Raw genomic sequence first — 17,974 nt, 5'->3', positions numbered from 1 at the left:
GGCACCACCACCAACAACAACAACCACCTTTCGCCACTACGTGGCAGTGATGTCACCACGGCGCTTGTGCGATGCTAGGTTCACTTTGTGGCCACGTGTCTTATCGAAGGATTTATGGCAGTAGGTCACAGGACAGACCTAGATGCCATGGTTTGACTGACAATTTTGACGTTTTAGCTGCCAAGGCACCCAGCTTATTGTTATGAGCGTCGGTCCTGCAATCTCCTTTCTTGCTGGAGGGCGACTGCCTCCAACTGGCCAGTAGCGTCCTTCATGAACCTCCTCCACAGATGCCAATCTGGACATCGCTGGTACCAGTCATTGGCAAGTCCAATCAGCTCCATATCCTTCTGTAACACATCAGTCCATCTCTTCTCTAGCCCTGACCGCGCCTGTTTAGCACTATCTTTCTGGCCAAACAGAAGCTGCTTGGGCATGTAGTGGTTGGGCATGCAAGCTAGATGACTGAGCCAACGCAGTCTCGCCTGCTGGAGGAGCTCATTAATTTCAAGGATATGCGAGTCTGTCACGTAATGCACTTTGTTTAAATCCAAGAAAGATCATTGGCAGGCAAGCCTGAATGTTTAAAGAGAGTGCAGACGTTCCCTTGGAGGGCTCCATGTTTTGTAAGCTCAGCGAAGAGAAGGCATCACTGTGGCCAAAAACAATCGCAGCTTCATATGGAGAAATAGACCAGGTAGCTTCCACACAGCATTATTCAGCTGATGAAAATATAATCACACTTGACGAATTTAGAGTGAGACCTCTCCTGCCACACCAGAGCTGGTCATGCAGTAAGCACAGTGCCCATGTACGAACTCTTCTCCACTCTTTCTACAACTGCCCCTTCCCTCATAGAGAGTGAAGGGGGGAGGGAACATTCAATGAAATAAAATACCCAGGTAGGTGCCTTTTGTTATGGGGGATTGATGGTAAAGCACCATCTCTTAGTAGGATTCTTCAGTGGCATGTCCAACGCCTTCTCAGAGTGGGCAGCACCGGAGTCTCCTTTAAGTAGCTCCTGTGACATGACGTCATCGCACCTCACAGCTCGCATGACGTCATGTCGTCATACTACTCCTCTACACTTGCATCCCTCCACTGACGGTCATCTTCTGTGAGGGCGTAAACCCCCACCAATACCATGCATCACCTCCTGTTAATGGGAAGGCGAATCCACAACAGCTGGAGACTTACAGATTCCCACACTTCGTCTCCGCACTCCTATGCCCCCCTTCATTGTTTGGTTCTGAAGCAGGACCACCCAATGTTGTTTGCAGTTTTCTTCCCCAAGTGGAGAACTGTCCACCCGTCATGGTGACTGAAACCAGAACCAGTCTACCAAACCTCCTGCATACAGAGGTTCCAGCTCGCGAGAGACGAATGGAAGCCTCTCCTCCACAGTGAACGTTCGGAAATTACACATTGACAACTTCATTGTTTTTATTTTTATATCCGAAGGGAGGTGTAGAGTCTGGCTTTGCCAAATGGGGTTTGGCCCGAAGGCGCCTATATCCCTGGGGCCTTCAGCACAAGCTTAGCTCGGAGTTTCCACCGTGGGTATTGGTAAGAAGTAGTGCCAGGTGGAGCAGTTACCACCCCTCGCAAATACTGATCCCCCGTGTAGCCTTAACAGACTATTGGGGCAAGTGCAGTTAGTGAGCACCTATGAAGGCCGGCATGGCACAAGAGGGGGTGGGTGATCAACGCCACGCCCGATCGCATTTGTCTCCCCAGTGGCGATGTTTTTACACACCACACCAGGTACTCATTTGAGTATGAGTCGACTTAGGCCCAGCACCGCTAAATTCACATGCAGATAGACATACACACCACCTGCTCACACTTACTTCAACTCAGCCTTACCACACACACCTCCTATTAACTATTCACCATTACTCAGGTCAAACTCACGGCGTTCAACTTCACACCATGCCTCACACTCATACATGCCAATATATACCACATACCACCCTATATACTACACTATGCACACACTATATCACACAGACTTGACCATCTATTTTACACTGCTGTACATAATATTTAATTCTACCACTTTACCCATCTACATTTTGCTATATATTTAATGCTTCCACGTTAAATATAATAAGACGCGCATATAAACATGCACACAGACGCAAAATATAAAAAAATACACTAATATAGACACATAAACAAGCAAATACATATGTAGTGTATTGTAAGATCACTCAGACTGACACGTTGTAACAAGTCACCTGCTTACACTTTATTAACCTATTTCCGCACCAGTTGTAGGTGCTCCTATCGCTATGTGTACGGTCACTTCTGTTAACCAGTTCCCACTCTTATTTACGTTACACCTCACTAACCTGCACACAGCGGCTCTCACACAGAGGCTTGCACACAGCGGCTCTCACACAGAGGGCTTGCACACAGCGGCTCTCACACAGAGGGCTTGCACACAGCGGCTCTCACACAGAGGGCTTGCACACAGCAGCTCTCACACAGAGGCTTGCACACAGTGGCTCTCACGCACCTTCTCACACAGAGGCTTGCACACAGCGGCTCTTACACAGGGGGCTTGCACACAGCAGCTTCTCACACAGAGGCTTGCACACAGCAACTCTCACACAGGGGGCTTGCACACAGCAACTCTCACGCAGCTTCTCACACAGAGGCTTGCACACAGCGGCTCTCACGCAGCTTCCCCCAACTCCACCGCTGCCCTCGCCTACGTTCCACCAGACCCACTCACTCGTCCATCGGGAGGATGAACGACCACCCGCCCGGCGACTCGTGAGGGTTGAGGTCCGTTCCCGGCTTGAGCGGCGGCGGCGGGACGTCTTCTTTCTCTGGTCCCCAGCAACACGAACTCCCGCTCCGCTCTCGCGCACGTCCTTATATACCCCTCCCAATTGTCCAGCTCCTCCCTTGCGTCTCTTTAGGGCCAGACGGGGCTAGCGCCTGTGAGGCCATCAAGCGCCTCTTATCGCAACGTCTCCCTGGCAACACCTCCGGTGTCAGCGTGCAACCCCGAGACGAACTGGTCTTCACCAGCGTCCCTCCCAAATTAGGTGGCGGTTTGCCCGTGCAACCTCGTGTCGCGCACGCGCACGCGTTTGTCCTCAGTTGCCCTCGGCCAACAGTGTGCGCCACGTGTTTCACCACACTGCACACGTGTTATTTAAGAAGCACCCGAACGCAAACTCACAAAACGCATGCACGATGGTCATGTTCTTCACGTTGCAGATGCTATTGATGATAAATGTATTATGAATGTTGCAGATGATTTTTATGATGATGATGATGATGATGTTCTTATTTTGCTGATGATTAGAGTGATGTTAGTGATAATATACACATATATACATAAACACAAACAAACAAACACCTATATTAGTTAATAAGCACTCCAACACAAGCTCACAAAATGCAAACATGATGATAATGTTCTTCATATAGATGATGATGATAATAATAATATAAATCTTGCTTACGATGTTGATGATGATGATGAAAATTATTATATAAATGTTGTTGATGATGCCGAATTTATTTCACAGAATTCATCCTCCCTTCCTCGCTGCATGATGACTTGGGGGTTCACCGCATCTATCCTCATCAGTATCGCATTGATGTTCTGTGAGTGGTAAACATAGCCACACGCATCACTACAACCATCGTAGGAATGATGAGGGTTCAAGTGTCAAATTGAATGTGTGACCAGGTCAGAGCTCAAGGTGAGAGACAAGGTGAGAGATCAGGATTTTGTCGAATTTGCAAAAGTGACCTGGGGCATTAGTCTGTTGCCAGTAGGGGGCGATGATTGCCGCTGTGTGGTCAATGTATGGCACCCCAAGTGGCAGCTGTCCCTATGCATTAGTTTGTCAGTATGGGGTGCTGAATGTTGTTGCGTGGTTAAAAACAAAACAGGGGGATCTCTCCACAAACCTGGCTGTCGCCTGATTATGCTAGTTGTAATTACTGGCAAAACATCATACTCGAATTGTAAATATTCGTTGGGTCTTTCGGCAAAGTCAAGTGACTTTACCGAAAGACCCAAAGAATATGATTTCCTCCAGTCACGAAAGCTTTAAGTCACGAATTGTAAATATTGTGGATTTGCTCTCCAACACACCATTGTGCTATACTCGTAACGATTTGACGTGACAAACCTTACTAATTGGCTGTGACAGGTGGTGGCAGGTTTAACGACACATTTATATTTACGCGATCTAACCCACAACCTCTAATATGGTTTAGCCTATAGCACCCCCAGTGGCAGCTGTCCTCGTGTATTTGTCTGCTACCAGTAAAGAGACAATGATTGATGCTGTTGTAATCGCAATGGAGTAAATTACGTCATAATTTTCTACTTCTGCAAATTTGGACAATACAATGGAGGCACTCTAATGAGGATTTTAATTGAGTCCCTGTGGGAGTCCATATGTATTTGTGGGAGTTTGTGTGTTTATGTATGAGAATCCGTGTCTTTTTGAGTCATTGTGTCTTGTTGTGAGTTTGTGCGTCTCTCTATGAATCTGCATGTCTCCATGTTAGTTTCCGTCTCTCCCTGTGAGTGCATGTGTCAGTGAGTCTGTGCGGTTTTTTGCGAGGCTGTGGCTCTCTATTAGCCTTGTGTAACTCTGTTGTGTTTGTGTATTGCAGGCATATGAAGTGATGCTGATTATGTTTGCAATGTACTCAAGGATTAAACACAGCAAACACAGTCACCTCATATACATATGTACCAGATTTGATTTGGAGCTTTCGTGACTGCAGGAATTAATCTTTGGTTCTTTTGGTAAAGCCACGTAGAAAGAAACTATTATTTAATGTATTTTCTTTCTACGTGGCTTTACCGAAAGAACCAAAGAGTTATGTACCAGATTATAAAATATACCTACTACACACATGTGTTTTGGGGAAATGAGTAAGGTTGATTCAAATGAGCTAGGAATTGGGGAGTGAAAACGTGGGACAATTATCATTATTCATACATTTACATAAGTAACATATATACACGATTGTGAACATACTTACATATAAACACTCATTTAAATTAAAGTGATTATTAAAATAACATATAACCAATTATTGGCCGAGCTCTGTGAGCAAATAAACTCTCTCCACCACAAATTACACTCCAGTCTCCACATTTAGTGACATCAGCAGCAAAGTCAAGCTTTTTCTTGAACCATTAGTTCAGTACGAGCAAAACTCTGGACCGGTTTCGACATTCAAAGTCTCATCAGCAGATACAGACTTGCTTTTATTCCATATTTCTCCACAATGACGGTAAATATTACGTTGTTGTGTTATTGAGGGAATTATCTATTAGTCGAGTTTTGTGATTGCCTTCATAACATTTGCTTTAGTTCAGTGATGCTATGTATACATTCATTTGTAATGAAATATTTGTAGACTTAATGAGAGTGATGATGATGTCCATCGAATGTGCTCGCATCACGTGGACATGATACAAATACATTAATAATCAAACAATTTGCCTCATTCACATAAAATCTGTCCCTCCATGTAAAATATAAAAGTTATGTTTACAGATCCCATCAGCCACATGGTCTTCCTTCTTTGAGTGCATCTTATCAGCACCATTGGTTCAACACATGTGTAGTGAGCGATTTCCGAGACACGACGTGTAGACAGCTCCTTATTTATTGCTCACACCTACAGGCACAATCACTGAGCGACATACGGGGCTACGCATAGCTGACCCATCAACACAGCCCCATCGTCAGCATCTAACTATATAGCTGGCTGAGTAATATAGCGAAGACGACGACGATGGGAGCCGAACAGCGGATCGGCCAGGCGGCCGGATGATGAAGAAGAGATGACGGCAAAGACAGCTACGGCAGCCAGGACCCGGACCCCACGACAGCCCCGAACCTTCTGTCACGTCCCCCCTTTATACTCCTCAGCGTGGCCAGGCCCCGCCTCTGGCCACGCCCCCTTCCTAAAACCCTCTTGCAGGTTCCCGAAGCTTCCCGACTGACCTCACCTTTGACCTATGTTGTGTCGTAGAACCACGCGGAGACGGAATTTACTATAAGGGCTGTTGCCGTTCATTACATTCAGCACTCAAGCTCACACCAGGGGTTGGTGCTCTCTATTCTGGGCCCTTACCCTGGATCCTCGAACACTATGTCGTCCTACCCTCGGCTATCCCTTGGGCTCTCTCACTCGGGCCGGTGCAGGGGCTCATCCAATACCACCCGGCAACGAGGAGAGAAGAACCCACTCTCTCTCAGCCAATCCTCACTGAATAATTGGAGTCCTACTCTCGGCTATCCCCTTTGGCTCTCCCACTCATCTGCCCCGGGCGGGGGTTCAGCCAACACCGTCCGGCGATGAGCGGGAGAGACCTCCTGCAGCCGATCCTTATTGTGGGCTCCCACAACGACCACCCCCTCATCACGGGGTCCCCCTTAAGTAGCCCTTGGGCAGCTCCAACCCCTAACTCGGACCCGCCTTTGTTCCCAAAGGTACCCCCTTACAGCACCCATGGCATGACGTCATAATCCGCTGTCAACTCGTTTGCACCTCCCTCTGTATGCCCTCTCATTGTTGCTCACACTACTGTCTGTCCACAATCCTGTTCAATGCAATACTGAGTAACAGGAATTTCAACGTGCATCTTGGTGACCTCCACACATGGAGGTTGAATTACAGACCCCGAAAGAGTTCGTCCTAGCTTCAGCCTTATTCAAACTTTACATCAATGACATTTCATAACAAAGTCTCACAAATGTATGTATGCGGACGAAATTGCACTAGCAAACCAAGCCTCTACATTTGATGAAGAGAAGATAACCCTGGAGGTAGAGCTGATGATACTCGAGAAGAAACACAAAGTCTGGTGTGTGAATTCCAATGCAGCGAAGACGTCAGTGTTCTCTTTCCGTGTGAGCAACATCGAAGCCTTGAGGCCTCTAGAGGACAAATTATGTGATGCTCCCCTTAACCATTACCAAAGCCCTCGATAGCACACAGTCACCTTTGACCAGACCTTCAGTTATTTCCATCACCTCGAAGCCACCAGCAATCTAAGCTATAAAAGGCATTTTTTGTCCGTCTGTCTGTCTGTCCATCTGTCTGCGTACACGCGCTTTCGAAGGATTTGGCTCTCGGATGGTGGGGTATATGTAGAAAAAAAATTGCCAGGCAGTGGGGCACAATTTTTGGTAACCTTTTCGATCAACTATTTACCCCCCACATTCTATCGCTTTTTGGACTTGTGCAAGCCTCTTATAATTTTGGTCGTGGAGAATTGGACAAACGGCACACCGGGCTTTCACAATAGCTTAGTATCTGTGTATGTATATGCAAGGTTTTAAATGGAAGATTTGAAATATATTTTCCGCCCGGGTAACGCCGGGTACTTACCGCGAGTAAGACATAAATCTCAGGTCAACATCACCCAAAAGGGAGGAACTTCCTGGGGATGCAATGCTGGAATGCTTCTGACATCGACTCGGGCCACGGTCCATTCTACAGTGGAATATAACTCTATGCCTGTCTGGTGCAAGAACTCTCTCACATTGGATTTCCTGACAAGAATTCTATTGATAATTGTTTCTTTACCCTTTTATCTGGCAACAAAACTGACACTTTTTTTTACAAGCTCAGAACCCAGATTTTTCCCTGGGATTCACTTCTTTAAGGTTTCAGTTTAGCCTTCACGTGGGAAATCTGCTCCACCAGCTTTGCACACGTGCTGTCGTGACTGCATCCAAGAGATGGAGTCTCCTCGCTTTGCAGCTTGATCTTCAAATTAAGTCCCTCTTCCTTCTAACAATAGTTAAACGACTGGCAAAGGAGGTTCCAATGGTGAAGAATTGTATTGAAGACCAGCGACGGAACAGCGAGGTTTTTCTTTTCCTTGATGATAGTGAACGTCGCTCTCAACAGTGTCCAAACCGCATATGGAAGTTGTGGATATTTTTTCCCATAAATATAACATCAAGGACTGACCAAACTCTGAATGCAGTGAAATGTAAATCATCAGTTACAATATCACTGATGACTGCCCAATACAACAAGTGGACTCCACTCTGCTACCCTGGATGCCATGGCATGACTTACAACATTTAAATACAATTGTAGTCATGTTGCTTTGTTCAAATGCCATAAGGAAGCAGAATATATCACCTTTGTGATCGTTTGCTGTCACAAAACAAGGAAGCAGAGAAAAAAAATCCTCATATCTGTCTCTCCACATTAAAACTGACGTACCCTTTACATATCCTGTCAGCCACACGGTGTTTCTGACAGTGCAGAACTTCATCAGCATTAGTTAAAATCAAGCAAAACTCTGCAACAGTGTCGACATTCAGTGTCTTATCAGCAGTCAAGCTTGTTTAAACCAATGCTGGTCAAATTATACACTACCAGAAGGACGTGTGGCTGATGCGATGTGTAAAAAATACCCCAAAAAATGTATGTGGAAGGATGCATATTGTCTGCTTATGTAACACATTATTTTAGGACAGTTGATAATAACTTAATTCTTCGAGTAAAATGATGTCAATAAAGGTGCTGTTTTTCACGTAGTCTGAAGTAGTTTCACTGGCGGGGTGATGATGTGATGTGTAATCCAAATGAGCAATTTTCATGTAACATTTCCAATTGGGACCATGACGCCAGTACACACTGGCCTACTGTTTTCAAATTATGTCATAGGATGGTTACTGTGCACTGTGATACAGAGCCTAGAATTGATGGTTAATACAGCTGCAAGATTTGGACCACAAACCACCACGGCTGGGCCATGTAACCGCCCCTATTTTTTTTCATGTATACACCACAACAACGCTAATTATAATTTTTGTAATAGGTTTTTACCCTTTTATCTGGCACAAAAAACTGACACCTTTATACAAGGGATCATGTTTGCAATAACCACAACACAAGTAGTCAAAATGCAAACAAAAAAGACAGCTCTGATAATATTTGGCACTGTCCTTGAAATTGATTGGTCCACACCCGAGGCGGCTTTTCTTAGAGCCCAGTCTCCACTGGTGTTGTTTTTGAGTTGTACGCCTTTTGGCGTCTTCTGGTCCAACACCAGTGGAGGCTAGGCTCTAAGAAAAGCCGCCTCGGATGTGGACCAATCAAATTCAAGGACAGTGCATATTATCAGAGTTGTCTTTTTGTTTGCATTTTGACTACTTGTGTTGTGGTTATTGCAAACATGATCCCTTGTATAAAGGTGTCAGTTTTTTTGTGCCAGTTAAAAGGGTAAAAACCTATTACTATATCTTGTTACTGGCGAAGGAGGTCTCATAATATCATTTTTGTGTTTGTCACATTGCATTTCATAAGCCAGTGGCCCATCGCCAAATGCGGATGCATTTGGCGATGTGCAGGGGACAGTTGCCACTCAGTTTGCAACGTGAGTGTAATAGTGATGTGCGCTCTCCATGCAAATACATTAACACGAGGACAAAGGTCAGTGCAATACCATTGCAGAAAAACACCTGCTCTCCAGAATTCGCATTTAGCTGCACCAGCTTATCTCTATCTCTCCCCACCAACTCTCATACCTTTCCCTCCCATACTCACTCTACTCCGCTCAATACACTTTCATCCTTCTCCTCTCTCAGCTTGCACTTCTCACCTCCACACACTCTCAAAGGTGTTGTTGCTGGAGACCCCATACGCGTCAGTGCTGAAGGCCAGCAGGTGTCATTAACCTTGCAAAATTGTTGTAAAGACGTCAGCTTGGAAATAAGGGTAGTAGGGTGGCATCACAGGAAGAAGGACCTGAGCTTTTTCGTGGAGTTTGTATGTTCTCCCTCTGTTCTGTAGAGTGTGAGTGCATGTGTGGAGTCTGTCTGGACCACAGGACAGGTTCCGCAGGAATTGAAAGGATGCCCTGGTGGTCTCCCTCTTTAAGGGGGACCGTACCGATTGAAACAACTAGCAGGGTATATCCTTCCTCAGTGTTCCGAGAAAGGTGCTGCCAAGAATTATTCAACATCGCCTTGCAAGGCACGCTGAGGAGAGGCTTGCGTAGCTCCAATGTAGTTTTAGGCCAGGGTGGTCATGCACGGACATCACATTTGTTCTCGGTCTGCTACAGCAGAGGTGCAGGGAATTTCAACAGGTCCTACATATCTGCTTTATTGACCTCGTCAAGGCCTATATTACCCTAAATAGGCCAGGGCTCTCAGTTGTTATTATTGCTCACGGGGTCCCTGACTCTGCTCACGATCATTAAGGACCTTCATGATGGTGTCGGGGTACTGTAGTGAATCCAAGTGACAGGGATAGATTGGGTGAGGGACAGGATTGTTGCTGGGGGTGGGGCAATTGAGAATAAAAGGGAGCGTATGGGGCGGAGGATGAGGAGACGCGCGATCAGGAGGGAAGAGAGAGAGAGAGGGAGACGCGGTGAGTGAGAACCCGACGTCCCTGGCATGCAAGTCAGTACTGTGTTCATTTATACCTATTGCCTGAGGAAAGCTACCATTTAAGAGTACTGTGCGAGCTGGCACTGTGGTTTTTTTAGAATTATTGACTGAGGTTACTTATCACTGAAGGGGACTGTCCAGTCAGGGCTGGATCTGTGGTCGCTTATTGTACCAGTTAACGATTAACAGAAATTGAAGGGATTTATACGGGAGGTTACGGGACAATGAAACAATCCGCTGAGCTAAATGTGTCTCGGTCTGGGTCGCTGCAATGGTATTCAGGCCCGGTTAAAGCTTCGTGGCTGGAAATCGGAGCCTTACCCTGTTCATTTTGGGGTGCGACAAGGTTGTCCTCTGGCTCCAACATCATTTAATATATTTTTCGACCACGTGGTTCGATAAGTGTCCCATGAAACTCCATCTGAGATTGACACAATTGGAGGCTGATCAATGCCTGGATGTGGTCAAGGGATAGCTCCCTATTGGTCAACCAAATAAGGTATGTTAATGATCTGGTAATTGCTGCTAACTATGAGAAGGATTTGGAGGTAGCTGCTGCTGAGTCTGGACTGTGCAACCAAGAAGTGGGACCCTGCCATCAATCCCACCAAAGCTAAGCTCGTGCCTGAGTATTTTGTGCCATCAAACACTCCACCCCCTCAACTCCCCACGAGTGATGGAACAGTAGTGGATAGGGTGCAGAAGTTTATGTACCCAGGTAGTGTGCTTATGACCATTTCCACTTTGGCAGCAGAGATTATTATCCAAATTAGTCGAGCGGTATTATCTTTTCATCAGCTCTGTAATGGTGTGTGAAAGCTATCAGATCTGTTGCTCCACACGAAGCTCCGGGTCTTCTCAGCCCCAGTTATGCTCTCTCTTGTGTATGCTTCGAAACGTGGACCCTCTGATGGAATACCTGAGCCAGTCTCAAACATTCATGCTGGCCTGTCTACGACCCATCCTGCGAATTAAGTTGCGTAAGCAATTTCAACAAATGGATGCAACTGTAAGTGTCCCAATACGAAAGTTTTGACTAAATAATCATGGACAAAGCTAAATGGAAGAAAAGACACGGATGTCTTTGTGAAAGAACAGGGCACATAGAGGGAGCGATTGTAAATGGCATTTTCTGAACATAAAGTATTTTATATTCATATATTTATATCAACTGTAATCCAGCACCGCGGAACCAGCGAAGAGTTGTTGGATAAGCATGATTGGCGAAGTAGGGTGCGAAAGAAGTTCTACGTACAGAAATTCCTCCCGTGAGCGTTGAAAGGGAACCATACACTGGCTCGCAAGAAGAATGCAGTACAGCAAGTGTAGACTCATCCCATCGGTTCCATCTGTATGTAATGTATGGAAGAGTGTTGCCACATCACACACTTATGTTTGTGTGTGTTTGTGTGTTCTAGTTTCCTGTTCTTGTGGGGAGCGGTGGGGTAGCGGTTAGCGCTATGCCACGCTACGAACCTGGCGACCCGAGTTCGATTTCCGCTCACGGCCAACACCGGTGACGATTATCTGAACCGGTCCTGGAGCCTCCCCCAGTTCGACTCAGCCTCAAATGAGTACCTGGTGCGATGTGTAAAACATCGCCACTGGGGAGACAAAGGCGGCCAGGCGTGGTGTTGGCCACCCACCCCCTCGTGTGCCGTGCCGGCCTTTGTAGGTGCTGCTCGCTAACAGCACTTGCCCCTACAGTCTGTTAAGGCTATACGGGGGATCTTTGTCTTTGTCTAGTTTCCTCCCACGTGAAAACATTCATTTAATTGGTTGAACACGCTTGCATATAAGGAGGACAGCAGAGCTTGGACATTTGTTGGAGGCCCCGGCTCCTCAATGCCTGACCACCTTCACACTTCAATCTAGATTTGACGTTTTCGTGACTGCGGGGATCCATACTCTTTGGTTCTTTCGGTAAAGTCACGTGGGTAGAAAATTAAATTACATCACGTGACGTTTCGGCCGCGACACAAGCGTCCGTCATCAGGTGGGCCAACCACAGAAAGAAACACACTTGTCCTGCGGTTCACATTCGCGCCTCCACGCCTTGCATATTGACACGTGTTATAAGACGCAATCATCATGCATAATGCCGTATAAAATCAGGTCATTAATACTATGATTAAAATTGTCCTCATATGCAGGGGGACCCGGGGGGGGGGGGGGGCGGACCTCTGAACTCTAAGACGGGCAGGGGGTGGGAAGTGCACGGCCCCATGAGCTTCGAGTCTATTTTCGGCTGTAACTTTTACACAAAACCGAACGTCTTCACGCGCGTGTCTGGCTTCAGTTCCTGGATCACCTCCATCACGGGGATGAAGTGCCTCACGACGGTGTGTAAATCATAAGAAGTCTTTTGAGCCTTGAGCCTCGACCCAATATTTTGGTACTAGCAATAGAGGTCTAATAATGTAGATGCTCACCCCGAGCCCTCATTACTTTGATAGTGCATTGTCTTTGAACTGTGTACGCCTTTTGGCGTCATCTAGTCGAGCACCAATTAGGTCGAGGCTCAAAAGAAAGCCGTCCCTTGGTGTGGCCCAATCAGTTTCAAGGACAATGCATATATTATCAGAGTATGTTTTTTGTTTGCATTTTGACTGCAGGTATTGTGGTAAATGCAGACATGAATCCTTGTAAACAGGTTTCAGTTTTGTTGCCAGAAAAAAGGGGAAAGCCCCTGTTATTATACTTGTGTAATTACCTAAAATAACCCTAAGCCAATGTGCAGCCTAACGGTTATTCAAAGATAGAACAAGGTATCCGCTTGGCAGAAAGAGGCCTCCACAGGGATTGATCGGGAGGCAGGCTTTTGAAGTGATTGGAGGAAAAGGTTTGAACGAGAATAGGCGGGAAATAGAGTGGAAAAAAACCCAGAGGCGACGGTTGGGATCTGTTAGAAGGGAAGGACAGGCATTGGCTCAAGTGAAAACAGTGAGGGAACATTCGAGAAAGGGAACTAGAAAGATATAAAGGGCAGAGCACAAGGGGAGGGACGTTCGAGGGAAAGTACAGCTTCAAGAACAAGCACGAAGCTAAATTGTTCTTCATTAATCAAAAAGTGGCTCCTAGTAGTTCGTCGTCCGACTCTTTGCACGTGTCTCCTGGAGCCTGTGTGTCTCCGTGTCTCTCTGTGTGTCTGCGTATCTCTGCATATTTACATTTGAGTATCTAAACAGGGACCGCTGTGGCCAGATGTCAACTACATCGCCTAGTACACAGGTTGTAGGTTCGATCCCGTCACTGACGCCTGTATTCTATGTTGTATTTGGAGTTTGCATGTTCTCCCCGTGGTCAAGTGGATTTTTCTTTGGGCCATCAGGTTTTCACCCTCCACGTTTATAAACATACGTTTAGAGTATTTGGCTGCTATAAATGTGTAGTGGAGTACGAAGGTGCGTTGTGGAAACAGCGTGATTACATGATAACAAATACATTACAGGTTATGTGAGGGCAATTAGGTTGGGAGAGCCAAGGACGGCTGTGATTGGTTGGTGCTGTTGCCGGGGCTGGAGAGGCGTCTTGAAGTCTGGCGAGAAACAGGTGTATGGATCACGCGGGGTGCCGTTGGGACGCGGGTTAATTAATTGGGGTGTGATGAGAGCGTGGATAAATTGGGGGAGTTGGCAATTGGAGCAGGAGTTGGAGTTTGGAGAGCTTGGAGTCAACAGGGGGAATTGAAGTGTGGAGAGTTTGAGAGACAGAGTTGGAAGACAGAGTTTGAGAGACAGAGTTTGAGAGACAGAGTTGGAAGACAGAGTTTGAGAGACAGAGTTTGGAATACAGAGTGGAAGGGAGACAGAGTTGGAGACGGAGCTTGGAGAGAGCGTAGCGATAGCGAAGCTGAACAAAGACGAAGTAGTTAGCGGTGGAGAGAGCGTAGCGATAGCGATGCTGAACAGAGATGAAGCAGTTAGCAGTGGAGTAAGCATAGTGACGGTGATAGCGGTGAACAAAGACGAAGAAGTTAGCAGTGGAGAGAGCATAGCGACGGTGATAGCGGATAGCGGAGACGAAGAAGTTAGCGGCGGAGCAAGCAAAGTAATCGTGGGGAGTAAGTGAAGTAATCGTGGGGAGTAAGAGAAGCAATCGTGGGGAGTGGAGAGACAAAGGTGGCGAGCGAGTCGAGTGAAGCACGGCGAGAGAGCCGTGGCGACCAGGATACTGTGGAATGTGGAGGACATGCTGAGAGTTGTAAATAAAGCGGTGTACGGAGAAAGACAGAAGTTGTCCGAGTGAAATCGAACACTACGAATGTCCCATATGATATTCAACTTCATTTGTGGCCAGGTCGCTTCTGAAAAAAGAACTATTTGGCTCGACGGGGCTTACCTGGTGAAAAAAATATATATAGGAATAGTTAAAAATAGTAAGCTCTGTTTCCGTGCGTCTCTGTGTGAGTATGTGAGTCCCTCTGTGTCTTTGTGTGAGTCCGCATGTCTCTGTGTGACTTTGTGTTTCTATATAGGTGTTTGTGTCTCTGCGAGTCTGTGAATCTCCGTGGATCGGTATTTCTGAGTTAGTTTGTGTGTCTCTCTGTGAATCTACACTTCTCTCTGTGAGTTTGCGTCATTCCCTCAATGTGTCTGAGTCTCTGAATGAGTATGCGTGTATCCGTAGGAGTTTGTGTTTCTGTGAATCTGCATGTCTCTATATTATTTGCTTCTCTCCCTGTGAGTACATGTGTCTCTGTGAGTCTGCCTATGTGTGAGTCTGTGGGCCTCTATTAATCTTGTGTAACTGGTGTGTCTGTATTTTGCAGGGTTATGAAGTGATGCTGTTTGTGTTTGCAAGTGTACGCAAGGATTAAACACAGGACACACAATCACCTCATATACACACGCCCTGCGGCGCTGCAACAGCCGCTGATCGGAGTCCACCCGAATCCTGACCCCCCAATCGCCACCACCGGTACAGCATGGGCTGATATAATAGGGCTTCGACATGAACCACCTCTTCATCACCTGCACCTGGAACCTGCGCTCCTGAGGACGCTCTCTGGCCTCGGGCTCCTTCGCGGTCAACGTCAGAGACTGCATCGGCACCGTGGTTGCAGAGGCGGTAGGGGCCGCCGTTCACAGGTCAACCTTCAACCAGCTATTTCCTTTGACCTCTCGACATCGCGCCTCTTCGGATCTTCACATCCACCTTCGCACATCCGCCTTGGCCTACTCAACTCACGCTCCATTACCAACAAATCATTCCTGATTCACGATATCTCGGACCACAACATCGACCTTTTGCTTATTACCAAGACCTGGTGCAGGCCAGACTCCCTGCCAGCCATCTCTCTGGAAGTCGCGCCCCCGGGATACAAGGTTCTTCACAAACCTCACGCAACTAACCAGCGGGGTGGTGGCTTAGCAGTCGTCTACAATGCTCACTTGAAAATTAAAGAGCTCTATCTACCAATGGCTCCCGCCACCTTCGAGGTCCAATCCGTGTCCCTCACTACTAACTGTGAGTGCTTTTCCATCATTTCCATCTATCGCCCTCCAGATGGTAGCATCACTACCTTCTAAAAACGAGCTACCACCTCATGCTATTTTCCCTTCAAATTCCATGCAGACCTCGATGTGACGGCGCGCTGCGAGCTTACATTGACGTGCTAATCACATCTACACATTACATTTACGTGCAAATTTCTCACTTTAACATCACTAGCTCCCCCCCGCCCCCCACTTCGTTTATGACTCTGGGGCTACGCCCATCTCTAACCTTTGAAAGCAGCCTGCATCAGCAGCTTCCCTCCTCTTTCTTCCGCCTGATGACGGCTGCTTGCGTTGCGATTGAAACGTCCTGATCCATTATTTTGTTTCATCCTACGTGACTTTACCGAAAGAACCAAAGAGTTTGCATAGTAAAGTAATTGTGTGTGTTTTTTTTATTTGGTTACCAGCCAGATAATTACGACAAATCGCTAACCTTAAACGCCCAGTCGTTCATAACAGTTGAAGGCGGTATAGTACTATAGTGATAGAGCAAGCGCAGAATCACTGAACCGGAATTGATAGCTTGAAAGCGTTTAGCGCGGGGCCCTTGAAAGTGCGGGGCCCGTAGCATGTGTAGCTACTTTTGCTACACATGCTACGGGGGTTGGGGGGAGAAATTGGCTGGACAGGGGACAGCTGGCTTTGGCCGGGAACGGGGGGGGGGGGTAATTGGCTCCGGTTGGTGGGGGTGGGTATGGTTGTGGCTTGGCCCCCCTCGCGTTAGCAGCAGCGGGGTGACGTTCATGGGCAAAGAGCATCGCTGATAAGGATGCGGTGTCCCGAGTCAGCACCGCAGAACAAACAATCGGGAACAACGTGCTCACACCCTCCACCCCCCCCCATCCACCCCATCGGTCCGCTACTGATAGCGGGGCACAGAGGTTGGGATAGAGGGGATTGGTTTGGGTTGACGTTAGGATGAGGGTTAGCATCGTGGCTAGAGTTGGCAGTTAATTATATGGGCCGGTGTAGTGTTGCAGTTGGGGGTTTAGCAGTTAGAATTAAGAAATTTGAGGTTACAGTTGTATTATATAGGATTAAGGGCGAGTGTGAGGGATGTAATTGGGGCTAGCCGGTGTGTTCAGTTTGTTGTCCTTTCCCCGCACCTCCGATTAGCACGTTTGGCTACGTACGGTGCGAAAGAAGTTCAACATACATTGAGGGATAGAAAACCCTGTTTCGGAATAGGAATCGTGGTTAGGCCTGGCGTTTGGGATGGGATTAGGGCTGCGGCTATCATTTGGCATAGGGTCCGGGATAGCGTCCGTGTTAAAGGTAGCTAGGTTATGTGCCCCATCGGCATTGGAATTGTAGAGTTTGATTGCGCGTGATTGGATGGGAGACGAGCAGGTGGCATTCCCAATGTGCATTTTTTTAAGGCGGGGGCAGGGTCTATTCCACTCCGGCTCCAGTGACCCCCAGCTCTCAGTGCCGGATGATCCTAGTTGCAAAAGTAGCTACTACATGTGTAGTAGCTACTACTACACGTAGTAGTAGCTACTACACGTGTAGTAGTAGTAGCTACTACACGTGTAGTAGTAGCTGCTACTACACGTGTAGTAGTAGCTGCTACTACACGTGTAGTAGTAGCAGCTACTACACGTGTAGTAGTAGTAGCTGCTACACGTGTAGTAGTAGCTGCTACTACTACACGTGTAGTAGTAGCAGCTACTACAGGTGTAGTAGTAGTAGTTGGCTACGTACGGTGCGATTTGTCGTAATTATCTGGCTGGTAACCAAATTAACAAAAAAACCACACACTACAGGTGTAGTAGTAGTAGTAGCTACTACTACACGTGTAGTAGTAGCTACTACTACTACACATGTAGTAGTAGTAGCTACTACTACATGTGTAGTAGTAGTAGCTACGGGCCCCGCACTTTCAAGGGCCCCGCGCTAAATGCTTTCAAGCTATCAATTCCGGTTCAGTGATTCTGCACTTGCTCTATCACTATAGTACTATACCGCCTTCAACTTTTATGAACGACTGGGTGTTTAAGGTTAGCGATTTATCGTATTTTCTGACTGTATAGCAAATGAAAAAGAAACAAT

The sequence above is a fragment of the Petromyzon marinus genome, chromosome 69, assembly GCF_048934315.1.
Source record: "Petromyzon marinus isolate PM22_M1 ecotype Great Lakes invasive population chromosome 69, UKy_Petmar_22M1.pri1.0, whole genome shotgun sequence".
NCBI classification, from domain to species: domain Eukaryota; kingdom Metazoa; phylum Chordata; class Hyperoartia; order Petromyzontiformes; family Petromyzontidae; genus Petromyzon; species Petromyzon marinus.
Note: the sequence above shows the minus strand (reverse complement) of the source record.